General features: G+C 46.7%; 1 protein-coding gene across 1 annotated transcript in view; it reads left to right on the forward strand.

Annotated features, from left to right (window-relative positions):
- Positions 1-14,028, forward strand: part of PHF10 (PHD finger protein 10) — a 119,061-nt gene that overhangs the window by 77,671 nt on the left and 27,362 nt on the right. The window lies entirely within an intron of this gene.

A 14,028-nucleotide genomic window follows, 5' to 3' on the forward strand; every position in this document is an offset into this window, starting at 1 on the left:
AAATTTGAATGATTCTTGTTCTGTAGATATGAATGAGTGATCCTCAAGAGCTGTTTTATCAGCCTACACCATGCAATGTATTCGTTCAACAGCCCCTTTTATATAATTATTGGGTATTTTTTTTGTAAGGACTTACTCACCTGTTAAATGTTAATATTAGGAACGGTTCCCAGAGAGGGTACAGTGGTAAAGGTTCATTTTCAACTAGGGTTAGGCGGTATACCAATATGCTACAGTATTGGAGATATCTGATAATGCAGAATTTCAGCCTCTCTCCTCAATAAAGACCCATGCAGTGTGACTTAGCTGCACGTCTTCTGCCTCCGAGCTGCTTTTAGGTTTTTATAGATTGCTAAACACTTATCACCTCTCTGGAACTTGTTACAGGAATCTTTTTTTGATTCTTTTGTCATTTTTTATTTTTTGTATTTGTTTTCTAGGTTGGCTGTAGAGGGAATGATTGTCAGTGGAGGGGGTTTTACAGAATTACAAATATATGGCTTTTATAAAAATAGAGCCACACTTGTCCACATGATGTGGTATTGCAACCAAGTCCCTTTCCTGTCAACAGAGATGAGCTGTAATACCAGACACAACTCGTGGTCCAGTGTGCCACTGTTTCTGCTGTGATTTTCTAATGTTGTACAACACCATGAACTTTATGAATGAATTTGCAGTGGTTAACGACAGTCATTTTACTCTGTTAGGAGGAAAAAACTTCTGTGGCTAGCTTCATAGATGTCACAATTGCACCTTTTGCTGAATTATATGTTTTGTATGTGATATGAATTAATATTATTTATAGGCACGGTAATGGGGTATACATGGGAGAAAAGGGAATCCACTTCTGATAACCAGTGGTGATTAGACTGGGAATGTGATAAGTTTATCATAGCAAGACTTGATGCCTGATATTGACTCCATATGACGCCACGATTATCTAAAGCCTTAAAAGGGTTCTCCAGCCATAAAAATTTAGAAAATATTGAAAACTGCTTAGGCTTTGTTCACATCTATGTTGGAGGCGCCGTTCAGAGCTTCAGTCACAAATTTCATAAGCTACCAGTCAGAATAGTGCAGCACGATGCTGTATTTTGTCCAGTAAATCAACACCATGATGGAATCCATGGTCAATGTGATTCATCTTGCTCCATTGGTATCCGCAATGTCAAGGATCCAATGATGGAGCAGTACAACGGAACTAATGCAGAAGTGGACAAAGCCTTAGAATGTTATAAAACAAATCAAGTCACACTCCGATGCTCCACTCTTCCAGTTTTGAGGTTTCCAAGGTCCCTCATAGTCTTAAAGGGCATCTGTCAGCAGATTTGTACTTATAAAACTGACTGACCTGTTATATGTGCACTTGGCAGCTGAAGCATCTGTTCTTGGTCCCATGTTCCTATGTGACCGCATTACTTAGAAAAATTAAGTTTTAGTGACTGCAAACAAGTCTCTAAGAGCAATGGGGGCGTTGATGTTACACCTAGAGGCTTAGCTCTCTGCAACAGCCGCACCCTCTGCAGGTCAGGCACTGAAATAATCATAGCACCTGGCCCTGTCAAAGTGCAAAGGGCATGACCGTTGCAGAGAGAGAAGAGCCTATAGGTGTAACGAGAACACCCCCATTGCTCCTAGAGGCTCATTTGCATATATTAAGACTTAATTTTTCTCAGTAATGCGGGCACTTATGAACATGGGACCAACACAGAGGTCTTCAGCTGCCAAGTGCACATGGAACAGGTCAGCCAGTGTCATAGCTCCAAATCTGCTGCCAGATGCCCTTTTAACTTCCTGCTCCCTCTTGACAGACATGAGTCAGTGTAGTAGTCATTGATTGTATTGAGAGGAAGCTGGAAGTTGGAACCTGGGAAGCGCTGGAGTCCTATTCTGAAAGTGTAGGTGGTTTTTCAAATTTTTTTTTTTCATGGTTTGACAGCACCTTAGATACAGTATTGTACATGAGCTCTTGCGGTTATTGGCATTTAAATGCTTGTTTCTCGTGCATGGCATTGGGGGACACAGCACCATAGGGTATATGCCCAGCTGCCACTAGGAGGCTGACACTAGAAACAAAAAAGTGTTGGCTCCACCCAGGTGGGCTATACCCCTCTGCCAGAGCCGATTGAGATCAGTCTAGTTCTAGTGTCCGTAGGAGGCAGACATGACCCGTCATCCTGCTAAATCCCTTTTTTTTTTTTTTTTTTTTTTTTTTTTTTTCCTCTTCTCTGCAGGTTTCAGCTTGCTGCACGGGTGGCTCCATCATGTTCCACTTTTGTGGCCCCCCCCCCCCCCCCCCTTTGGGCGCGTACTCGAGTACCTGCCAACCACCCAGTCCCCACTTGAAACTGCTTCTGCAGTGGAATTCCGGCAGACCCACGGCTCCCGTGTTGAGTCCGCCAAGGGGTTGGTCATTGCTGCGCCCGAAGACGTCAGAAGGTAAGTAGGGATCCGGAGTCATTGCGGGGACCCTATAGTTCCTCCCTCATCCCTCCATCTTTCTCCCTTGGCCTCTTGTGCCTGTGGCATCTTGGTTACTCCCTCCCTATCTCCCCCACTTCCAGGGGGTCTTTTTGGGGCCAGAGTGTCTGTAAGGTGGCCTTTGCCCTGCTGGCCAGCACTGGGGGCTTAGTCACCTCACCTCCGGGGTCTTTTTGGTGGTTCCCTGACGCAGTCCTTTGTCATCGGCGCCGTTTGTAAGAGCTCAAAGTAGTCTCCTACAGGTTGTGGAAGTCCTGGGATTTCTCTGCAACCTCTATCCAACCGCAATATTAGACCTCTGGTCTTATGGAGATGGCAGGTGAAACGAGCCTTCCCCATGGTGCCGAGTCCCTCCCGTTCCGCGGTGGCTTTCGGTCGCTGCCGCGATCGTCCGTTTTTCCGGCCGCACTATCTAATTTAGACCCTGGTTTCTTCGGCCTACTAGGCCGCTGGTCACGTGGGGCGGAGCTTTAGACCGCCCACTCCTGGGAGGCGCCTGGTGCTTCATCCAATCCTGTCTCTGCGCGGGCCTTGCTGGGGGCGTTCCTTTTTTGACGGCTCCTTCCCGGTCGTGGTTCTCTTCTGCAGTGCCTGTTCCTCGTCGCCATCTTGCTACTCTGCTTTTCGATCGGCTTCTCTGTCGGGACACAGCATCATTGGGCCCGGTAGGCAGCCTTTTTTGGCTGATTCTTTTTTCCTTACAGGCTCCACCCTGCCATCATGTCTTCCTCTGGTCGGGACCCCACTCCCCCCACCGCGATTTCTACACATTATGCTTGTTCCCTGTGTAGTAGAAAGTTCCCATGCGGCCAGTCTAACTCCCTCTGCGCACAGTGCCTCAACCCCAGGTCCGCACAGGCCCCCCCCCCCCCCCCCCCCCCGGTGGGTCCCTCCGTGTCGGTCCTTCCGGAATGGGCTGCTACCCTGTCCCAAGCCATAGGAAACCTTGCCAGCCTCTCCCAATCCCTGGCGCAGTCTCTGGACCGTCTGCCTGCCCAGATTGCGGCCGCCTCTAGCAGGGACTCCCCCCGCTGGGGACGTCCGTTCTCGTTCTTGCACGCAATCCCGCAAGCGACCTTGTACGGTCTCGGTCGGGTCCCACTCAGCTACCCCGGATCATTCCGCCGTTCTAGGCAGTCCACTGTGGTTTTTCCGAATCACGAGGATCTTGACGCACTTCTGGCTAAGGAGTGGCGTCACCCTGATCGGCGCCTTCACCTTACCAAGGCCTCGGATGTCCCTTATCCTTTTTCTGAGGAATCCGTCAACCTCTGGACGGTTCCTCCTCGGGTAGACCCTCAGGTTGCTCACCTGGCGAAAGCTACTACCCCTCCCTCTGGCTGATGCGGCCTCCTTGCCGGATCCTTTCAGGATATCTGGAGGTGGTCTCCTCCGGATACAAGATTGAATTTTCCGGTCTTCCGTCGGGGCGGTTCTTCCTGACGTCGTCCCCCGCCAGGGCAGACAAGTTTTTTTCGGGCCATTTGTTCCCTTCGCTCTCTCTCGTGGTCATTGTTCCGGAATCGGAACGCTTTCAGGGTTTCTACTCGAACCGATTTACAGTTCCCAAGAAGGACGATTCGCTCCGATCCTAGACCTGAAGGCGCTCAATCACTTTGTCCGCGTCCGTCACTTCCGCATGGAATCCCTCTGGTCGGTGATCGCCTCCTTGAAGGCGGACGAGTTCCTGTCGTCCTATCTACACGTCCCTATTGCCCTCTCCCATTAAAAGTTCCTTTGCTTTGCGGTAGGTTCTCTTCATTTTCAATTCGTCGCCCTGCCCTTCGGCCTGGCCTCCGCCCCAAAGGGTTTTCACCAAGGTGCTAGCGCCTTTTGTGGCCCTTCTCCGCGCCGGGGGGGTCGCATTGGTGCCTTACCTGGACGACCTTCTGATCCGGGCTCCGTCATTGGAGGACAACCTGTCCAGCCTACGCATCACCCTCTCGGTGCCCAATTTGGGTGGCTCATCAACCAGTCCAAGTCCTCTTTTGTCCCATGCCGGAGGATGCCATTTCTGGGCATGATCTTCGACACTCTCCTCGGGCGGGTGTTCCTTCCCCCAGAAAAAATTGCCTCCCTTCAGGCGGGGGTGCCTCGTCTCAGCGATCTGTCCTCTCTGACCATCAGGATGGGCATGCGTGTCCTGGGGAGGATGGTGGCCTCATTCGAGGCCATTCCCTATTCCCAATTCCACTCCCGGGACCTTCAGTTGTTCATCCTATCCAAGTGGGACAAGTCCCCGGCAGGCCTCAATCGCCGGACCAGTCTCCCTCCCGAGCTTCGCCAGGACCTCTCCTGGTGGCTGAATCCTCGGGACGGTGTCCCTGGGCTGGTACTTCCTTCCCTTCAGTTGGTGGGTGATCACCACGGAAGCCAGCCTCTCTGGTTGGGGGGTGGTCTTCGAGTTCCTCACTGTCCAGGGTCTTTGGTCTGTTCAGGAGTCCTCCCTGCAGATCAACGTTCTCGAACTCGGAGCGATTTTCCTGGCTCCGTCTCACTGGACCCCACGTCTCCGCGGTCTCCCGATCTGGGTTCAGACTGACATTTCCACCGCCGTGGCCTATCTGAACCACCAAGGTGTACCAGGAGTGTGATGGCCCTACAGGAAGCTTCCCGTATCCTGTGGTGGGCGGAGTAGCATGTTCCTGTCCTACACATTCCCGGGGTCAACAATTGGGCGGCGGACTTCCTCAGTCGTCAGCTCGTCGACCCGGGCGAATGGTCTCTCCACACAGAAGTTCCTCCAACTTTGTCACCGTTGGGGGAACTTCAGACGTGGATCTCTTCGCGTCTCAACCGCAGGCTCCCGTGCTATGTCGCGCGGTCCAGGGACCCTCAGGCCCTTGCGATAGACGCTCTAGTTCTGCCTTGGTCTCAGTTTGACCTTTTTGTATCTGTTTCCCCCCCATTCCTCTCCTCCCCTAGAACTCGAGCGTCTCAAAGCGGCCCGTGTTCCGGTGATCCTGGTGGCTCCTGATTGGCCCCGCAGGGCGTGGTACACAGATCTGGTGTTTCTGCTCGCTGACGTTCCATGGCGACTTCCACTGCGCCATGATCTTCTTTCCCAGGGCCCTCTGTTCCACCCAAATTTACCTCAGCTTCGTTTGACGGCGTGGCTGTTGAGACCGCGGTCCTGAAGTACCGTGGCCTCTCAGACTCGGTCATCCAAACGATGCTCTACGCTCGCAAACCCCAGTCGGCCCGCATTTACTACCGGACCTGGAGAGTGTATTTTACCTAGTGCGAATCCAGGCGTTTTCGCCCTCTGTTTCTCCGTCCCTAACATTCTGGCCTTCCTTCAGGCCGACTTTGAGAAGGGTCTTCGGCTGGCTTCTCTCAGGGGGCAGATTTTGGCCCTCTCTGTCCTCTTCCAGCGGCCTGTGGCCTCGCAGGCTCAGGTTAGGACTTTTCTCCAGGTTGTTGCTCGCCGAGCCCCTCCCTTTCACTTTCCTTTGGAGCCGTGGGACCTGAATCTCGTCCTCGACGCCCTTCAGTCATCACCCTTCGAGCCCTTGGCAGAGATCTGTCATTTGTCTCGTTTAAGGTGGCCGTCACCTCCATCCGCCGGGTTTTCGAACTTGCGGTGCTTTCTTGCTGTTTGCCTTTCCTGGTGTTCCATCAGGACAAGGTGGTTTTGCGCCCTGTTCCTTCCTTTTTTTTTTTTTTTTTTTTTTGTGTCGTCCCGGCGGGCTCTCGTGAAGGCTTGCCTGCCTCCAAGGCCACCATTTCTTGCTGGGTTCGGTCGGCCGTCAAGGAGGCCTATGTCGCGAAGGGCCGTACTCCCCCCTTCCAGGTTGACCGCACATTCGACTAGGGCAGTTGGGGCTTCCTGGGTGGTGCGTCATCAGGCCTTCGCTTCCCAGGTATGCAGGGCCGCCACCTGGGCGTCAGTTCACACTTTCTCTAAGTTTTACCATATTCATTCCCTGGCTTCTGCTGACGCCAGCCTGGGGCGCAAGGTTCTACAAGCAGCAGTGCTTTAAATTGGCAGCATGGCGCTTTTTCCTTCCCTCCCTCAGGGACTGCTTTGGGACGTCCCATGGTGCTGTGTCCCCCAATGCCATGCACGAGAAAATTAGATTTTTTTTTGTACTCGCCGTAAAATCCTTTTCTCGTAGTAGGCATTGGGATCTGTGTCCCCCAATGCCTACTACGAGAAAAGGATTTTACGGCGAGTACAAAAAAATCTATTTTTTTTTTTTGTATTCGGATACATATTTTGAATAGTTGTCCATAATTGGCGAAAGGGTGTGTTTTTCTAGAAAAAAATATCAAGTGTGTGTATGGCATTTGGTGTTAAAACTGAAATCCCGTTTTAAAAGAATGATGCGGAACTGCAATACCAGAAACCCAGACTTTTTATTAGTCCTGGGCAACTTTTTTAACACAGAAATAAACCTCAAAAATTTAAGTCTGAGTAGGAGTCTGCAGGTAACCAGTGTAATAAGAGTTGTCCACTTCCCCAGAGGAATTCTGCCACAGGCTGTGTAGCTACCTGTGGTTTCTAGTTGATTTGGCTGATCGTTGTGCAATTTATTTTTTCCTTGCAAAATCATAACGCTGAATGTTGAAGCAGGGGTTTGGGGACAAGGTTCTCCTTCAGATTACATTAGCCACTTGGACACCCATATGTGCAGAGCCATGTCGATCATGAAATGGTCAAATATTTTTGTCACCTTGTACTCTGATAGAACGATTATTAACTGTGTATATTTTTTTGTAGTAAATCGAAAAAAATTATAAAAATGCGTTATTCCAGCCCCCCCCTAAGTCAGTGTTTTTAAAAAGCACATTTCAGCTTTAGTAGCTACTCACATTCCATATACAATGACCATTCTAGTGCATCTGTTCTAAAGACTGTGTTGTCATTCCTTTATTAGTACTGCTAGAAGTTTATAAACTAATTTCCAGCAGTCTGCAATAAAGGTCCGCCTTGGTGTTTCCAGTTGGGGGTGCTGTCAGACTGAGAAGGGACATGACCCCAACTGGTATCAATTTAGATGTTTGATGCAGACTGGCATCTGATTCTTAAACATCGAGGAAAGGCACATAAGAACTGATGTCCCAGAATTATCACATGGGGAATGGAGTTACTAGAACGGACGTGTCAGGACAGGTGACAGGTCTTTTTTAAAAGCCCAAACAAATAGTGAGCAGTGCCAGTCATGCATGTTTTAAGGCAAACTGGCAAAGATTTTAATGCCACCATTTAATGTACCATGTCTTGTATTAGAAAAAGGGGAAAAAAAAAATTGTGTGGCAAAATAAAAAAAATAAAAAAACAACTGAATTCCACCAAGGTTTTTAGTGTTTTGACATCACATAGTTCACTGTGCACTAAAAATGACCTGACATTCTTATTCTGCGGCTCAATACCAATGCGGCGATACCAAACTTGAACAGTTTTTTTCTTATTTTTTTTTTTCTTTACAAAAAATGTAAACCTTCAGAATTTTTTTTTTTCTTTGCCGCGCTATATTCTGACAGCCATATATATATTTTTTTATATATTGCGGTCTACAGAGCTTTATAAGGTCTTGTTTTTTGCATAATGAACTGTAGTTTTTATTGATGCCATTTTTGCAGTCTATACAACGCTTTTGAACGTTTAATCATTTATATGTAAAATTGGGAAAAGGGGTGATCCAAACTTTTAATATATTGTGTGGGTTTTTTTTGTTTGTTTTTTAACAATTAGCCCCTGTAGGTGCCTCGTACATAGGATCTTTTGATCCCCTCTCCTATTCACCATAATTGAGATCTATTACGGTGAATAGGATTTTTACACTCTCCATTCAGCGCTATGCCTCGTGCATAGCTCAGTATGGAGAAAGCCATGGCAAGCCTGGATCGCTTCAGCAGCATCCAGGCTGCCATGACAACCGATCGGAGCCCTGCAATTTAACTGTGGGGGCTCCGATCGGAAGGAAGATGGCGGCGCATCACGTCACAGGTGCCGCAATCAGCCTTGATCGCGGCACCTGAGGGGTTACTTCCTATTAGTGCGGCCGGATGCCGGCTGTATCGTACTGCCGGCAGATCGCGTGTATGGAGCGGGCTCACTGCAGAGGCCCGCTCCATACATACCTGTACGTCATAATGCGTGAAGGGGTTTAATCACATGTTTTACTGTTAAAGGCGCATTTAGAGAATGTGAACCAGAGTTTTTTGAGAGAGACAAGGTCACAAAAAAAAGTTGGAAAAAATGGCGAATCAGTTTTTTTTTTTTTTTTTTTGTTACAGCGTTCACCGCATAGGAATTTTTAAATATATTTTAATAGTTTGGACTTTTCGGAGGTGGCGATATGTACCGGTAATATGTTTATTTATTGCTTATATATTTTATGTGTAAAATTGGGAAAGGGGGTGATTTATACTTAATATTTTGGTGTGTGTTTTAACTTTTTATTTAATAACTTTCCCCCCTAGGGACTAGAACCTGGGATCTTTCAATCCCTTGTCCTAGTCGCCCTAATAGAGCTCAATTAGGGTGAATAGGACTTCGCACACTCCCTGCTGCACTGTGCATAGTACACACAGCAGCAGGGAGCTTACCATGGCAGCCAAAGCTTCAATAGCGTCCTGGCTGCCATGGTAACCAATCTGAGCCCCAGGATTACACTGCCGGGGCTCCGATCAGAAGCTGCCACTGCACCACCAATGAGGAGGAGGGGAGGGGGGACCCTGTGGCCACTGCCACCCATGATTTTAATACTGGGAGGGTTGAGGGGAGGGGGCGCACTGCGCCACCAATAATTTTGATACTGGGGAGGGCGCACTGCGCCACCAATGATAATTAACATTTAATACAGAAGGCGGGTGCGGCACCTGAGGGGTTAGGATACTTTCGCACTTGCTGCAGAGGATTTCGGCAAGTAGTTCCGTTGTTGGAACTGCCTGCCGGATCCGGCAATCCGGACATGAGCGGATGGCATTTGTCAGACTGATCGGATGCGGGTCCGTCTGACAAATGCATTGACATACCGGATCTGTCTCTCCGGTGTCATCTGGAAAAACGGATCCGGTATTTTTAATTTAAAAGTTTTTTTGCATTTTTAAAGGTCTGCGCATGCGCAGACCGGAAATCCGGATCCATTTTGCCAGAACACTTGGGGCCAGATCCGGCATTAATGCATTTCAATGGAAATTCCGGCAAGTGTTCAGGATTTTTGGCCGGAGAGAGAACTGCAGCATGCTGCAGTATTTTCTCCGGCCAAAAAACATAAGAGGGACTGAACTGATGCATCCTGATCGGAATGCTCTCCATTCAGAATGCATTAGGCCCCTTTTTACATGAGAGAGTTGTCCGCGCGGGTGCGTGATGTGAACGCATAGCACCCGCACTGAATCCTGACCCATTTATTTCAATAGGGCTGTGTACATGAGCGTTGTTTTTCACGTATCAGTTCTGCGTTGCGTGAAAATCGCAGCATGTTCTATATTCAGCATTTTTCACGGTGCCCTGGCTCCATAGAAGTGAATGGGGCTGCGTGAAAAACGCATTGCATCCGCAAGCAAGTGCGGGTGCGATGCGTTTTTCCCTGATAGTTGCTAAGAGATGTTGTTTGTAAACCTTCCGTTTTTTATCATGCGTGTGAAAAACGCATTGCACCCGCTCGGGAAAAAAACTGAACGCAGTCGCGGACAAAATTGACTGAAATGCTTGCAAAATAGTGCGAGTTTCACTGAACGCACCCTGAACGCATCCGGACCTAATCCGTCACGCTCGTGTGAAAGAGGCCTTAGGATAAAACTGATCAGTTTTTTCCGGTATTGAGTCCCTGTGACGGAACTCTATGCCGGAAAAGAAAAATGCTAGTGTGAAAGTACCCTTAACTGCTGCTGATCGCAGCTCCCCGCCAGCACCCACCTGGAGGGTGGTGCAGTGCGCCCGCCCCTCTCTACTCATTGGGGGCAGCGGCACAGGGGGGAAGGAGAGACTGCTTCCTTCTTCCCTGTGCTGCTGAGGGGAACACGGAGCGCGTTGAGAGCAGCGCACTCCTCGTTATCTGATACTGGACAGCGCAATAGCAAATCCTGGTATCGAGACAAAAGTATCGATTTTGGGTATCGAAAAGTCGATACCTGAAACAACCCTAAATTGAGGTGTCAGCATGAACAATTGTTTCAAGTGATGAATGAGCGCTAGTAAATGCTGCAAGTGGATTTACTCTGAGATCTGCCTTCTGCTGGTGTGTGCACTTGTATTCTGATCCTTTCACCAAATCTCTTCTGGGGTTCTGTCCCCCTAGTTGCAAATGTATATGTTCTCAACTAAAGCACTTAAAAATGCATCACAGAAAATGCACAAAAAATATTCCAGCCCTTCACTTTATCTTCTAACTTGATCATATTCAATCTCATGTTACATTACATATTACTTACAATAATCCGTATTTTGTGGACTGATTGATTTCTATGGGTCTGTTATCTTCACATGGGTCATCTGTGTGTTTTCCACATCTGTATGTCCATTCTTCAGAAAGATAGCGCATGTCCTACACTTGGCCATAAAATGCGGACCACTGACATATTGAAGTCAATCGGTCTGAAAATAAAAAGAAAGGATTAAACCCTGACGTCATCCATATTTTATGGGCTGCAAAGTACATATGGTGGTGTGCAACTGAGTATTATATAAAAGAATGTTGTGTGCCCATGCCCCTGCTCTTTACCTTCACTGTCATGTGTCTAACTCTAAGGCCTTTTTCACACTGGCGAGATTTCCGCGCGGGTGCAATGCGTGAGGTGAATGCATTGCACCCGCACTGAATCCGGACCCATTGATTTCTATGGGGCTGTGCACATGAGCGGTGATTTTCATGCATCACTTGTGCGTTGCGTGAAAATCGCAGCATGCTCTATTTTGTGCGTTTTTTCACGCAACGCAGGTTCCATAGACGTGAATGGGGCTGCGTGAAAATCGCACCCCATCCGCACTTGCATCGTTGTTGGATGATAGTCTATTCACTGTATTATTTTCCCTTTGATACAGAATGCTTAGTAGAAGGTCAATTGAGGGTTAAAAAATAAATATTATACTCACCTCCTCCAATTGATTGTGTAGCTGCCGGTCTGATGGACCACGTGATGAGCTCAGTGACATCACCACAGGTCCTGAAGAAAGAACAGGAGACCGGCAGCTACGCGATCAATTGGAGGAACCTAAACCCGAACTTCTATAAAGAAGTTTGGGTACTAAACATGCCGATTTTTCTCACGCGCGTGTAAAACACTTTGCACTCGCGGGGAAAAATCGTGCATGTTCCGGCATGTCACCTGCAACGCCCGTGTGAACCCAGCCTAAGGCATCTCGCTGGAGCAGTAGACTACCAGCTGTATTCGATCCAAGTCCTGCCCCGCAGCCGGCCACCAGCCAGAGGTGTAACAGATAAGCAGGTGATTTAACCTGTGATTTTTACAATCTGCAGCATAAACCCTGAAGCATTTACTCAAGTCAATAATCATCCAGATTCTCAGGAACGAACGTTCCTGCGAATGGTCGTTCCCGACAATCTGCCTATGTAATTGTACTGCCGAAGACCCGATCTGCTGCTCAGAAACCATGAATCTGTATGAGGACTAGGGATCACAATAGCGTGTAAATGCAGCGGTCTCCTTCACTGAACGGTGTTTACAGGAGTGGCAGTTCCTTCTGAAACAGCTGAGCCCGGGTGTTGGACCCTTACTGATCAGATGCTGATCACCTATCCAGAGGATAGGTGATCAGTTAAAGTGTCTGAAAACAGGTCACAAAAAATTGATATTGCATTTTTTGCAAAGGTTTCATATTATCTTTTTAATACAGAGGCCCTTGCACACTTATTGGTTCATGATAAGGACTCATGAAAAGAAGGTAGTGTCTTTTTGTTATTTACGGCGATTTTAAACACAATTTTAGGACAAAACCAAAAGTTGTCTTGAAGAGAACTTGTGACCATGAAATGCAGTGCAATCTGCAGGTAGCATGTTACACAGAAGGAGGAGCTGAGCAGTTTGGTACATAGTTTTGAGAGAAAAGATTACACAAAACTTTATAATTTATATACTTAAGCCTATGCTCTTTCTGAAGTTAAGATTTCCCATGCACAACTATTAGTGACCGAAAGCTATCTGCGCAACACACAGGGAATTCTATCAAACAAATAAGACTGCCTTGTGTACAATTGAAGGCAGAAAAAGCAGAGATTTAAAGGGAATGTCATCAGAAAAATTACCTATTGTTTAGTTTCACATTTTTTTTGTTTAACATATTTTTAAAGAATTTTTGATGTTATCGTGAGCCTGATAAAATAACTGCTTCTACACTCCTGAACATCACAAGCCTCCTGTCTTTCTGTAGGTGTGATCTCTCCCTCCTTATCAGATCATAAAGATCTGCCTATAAGAAAACAACCATAGTGGCAAGTAAGTGAAGTGATGTCACTGCATACATTACTGGCAGAAGGTAGACTCCTGCTTCTGAGAGAAATGCATATAACTGTGCAGCTTAAACAGGGAATAATATGGTTGAAAGAGTCTTTAGGGAAGCCTAAACATAACCGTTCCTTCAGTTATGCTTGTACTAAGCACAGCCATTATATTAACTTTTATTAAACAAAAAATGTAAAAGTCCTGCAGTGTTTGCCCTTGCTACTAAACTTAATAATAGGTGCCACTTCTTGGTCTGTACAGATCATTTTACTACAGTTAACTCTAAAGGAAGTAGGACCCTTAAAATATAACTTTTATTATTAATTCAGTTAAAAGTATGTATATGTGTGTGTGTATATGTGTGTGTATGTATATGTATATATATATATATATATATATATATATATATATATATATATATATATATATATATATATATAAAAATCTATCCCAGTCTCTGTAGCAGATAACACGCAAACATGGGCAGACCATTTGCCGCCTACCTATTATTTCACATATGGCATCCACCACGATTGTTACTAATAGACCTAATACAACAACGGATAGGAAAGAAGGTCACTAACTCAATGTTGAGGTAAAGAAGCTGGTGTCTCACTGTATGGGAAAACTTTCCCTAGTAAGATCCTGATCTAGCCTCAGCCCAGGGACCACCCCTGATGGTGGGGTTTGCCTGTCCTCTTGCCTCCCCTGCTTACCCTAGATCACCCTAAAAAAAAGGGGGAAAGTATAAAATTATCTAGATATATACGTTAGCAATGATAATGCCCTAACATAGAGGAAAGTTGGCGTGTAAAAATGGTAACCGATACCCCGTAACAAAGTATAGCTCCGACATGATGGCGGCTCCCATAATAATGTTCAGGAAATGGAATAAATAAGTTTGCAGAAAATAAAAGCACATCAGATATAAAGGAGATGTGTAACTATCTATTTTTTAGTGATGTGTGAAATGTATAAATTACAAGTTTTACTGAATCTTTACCTATAAAACTATATCAATTTAATCAGCTCTTTTTGCTCTATAACATTGTTCCTGTACACTGCACTGTATATCACGGTGACAGGTTCTTTTAAAAGGATTTTACGGATTCAGAAGGAAACCGGACAACACAG

This window comes from Bufo gargarizans, chromosome 4 (assembly GCF_014858855.1).
Source record: "Bufo gargarizans isolate SCDJY-AF-19 chromosome 4, ASM1485885v1, whole genome shotgun sequence".
Classification (NCBI taxonomy): Eukaryota; Metazoa; Chordata; class Amphibia; order Anura; family Bufonidae; genus Bufo; species Bufo gargarizans.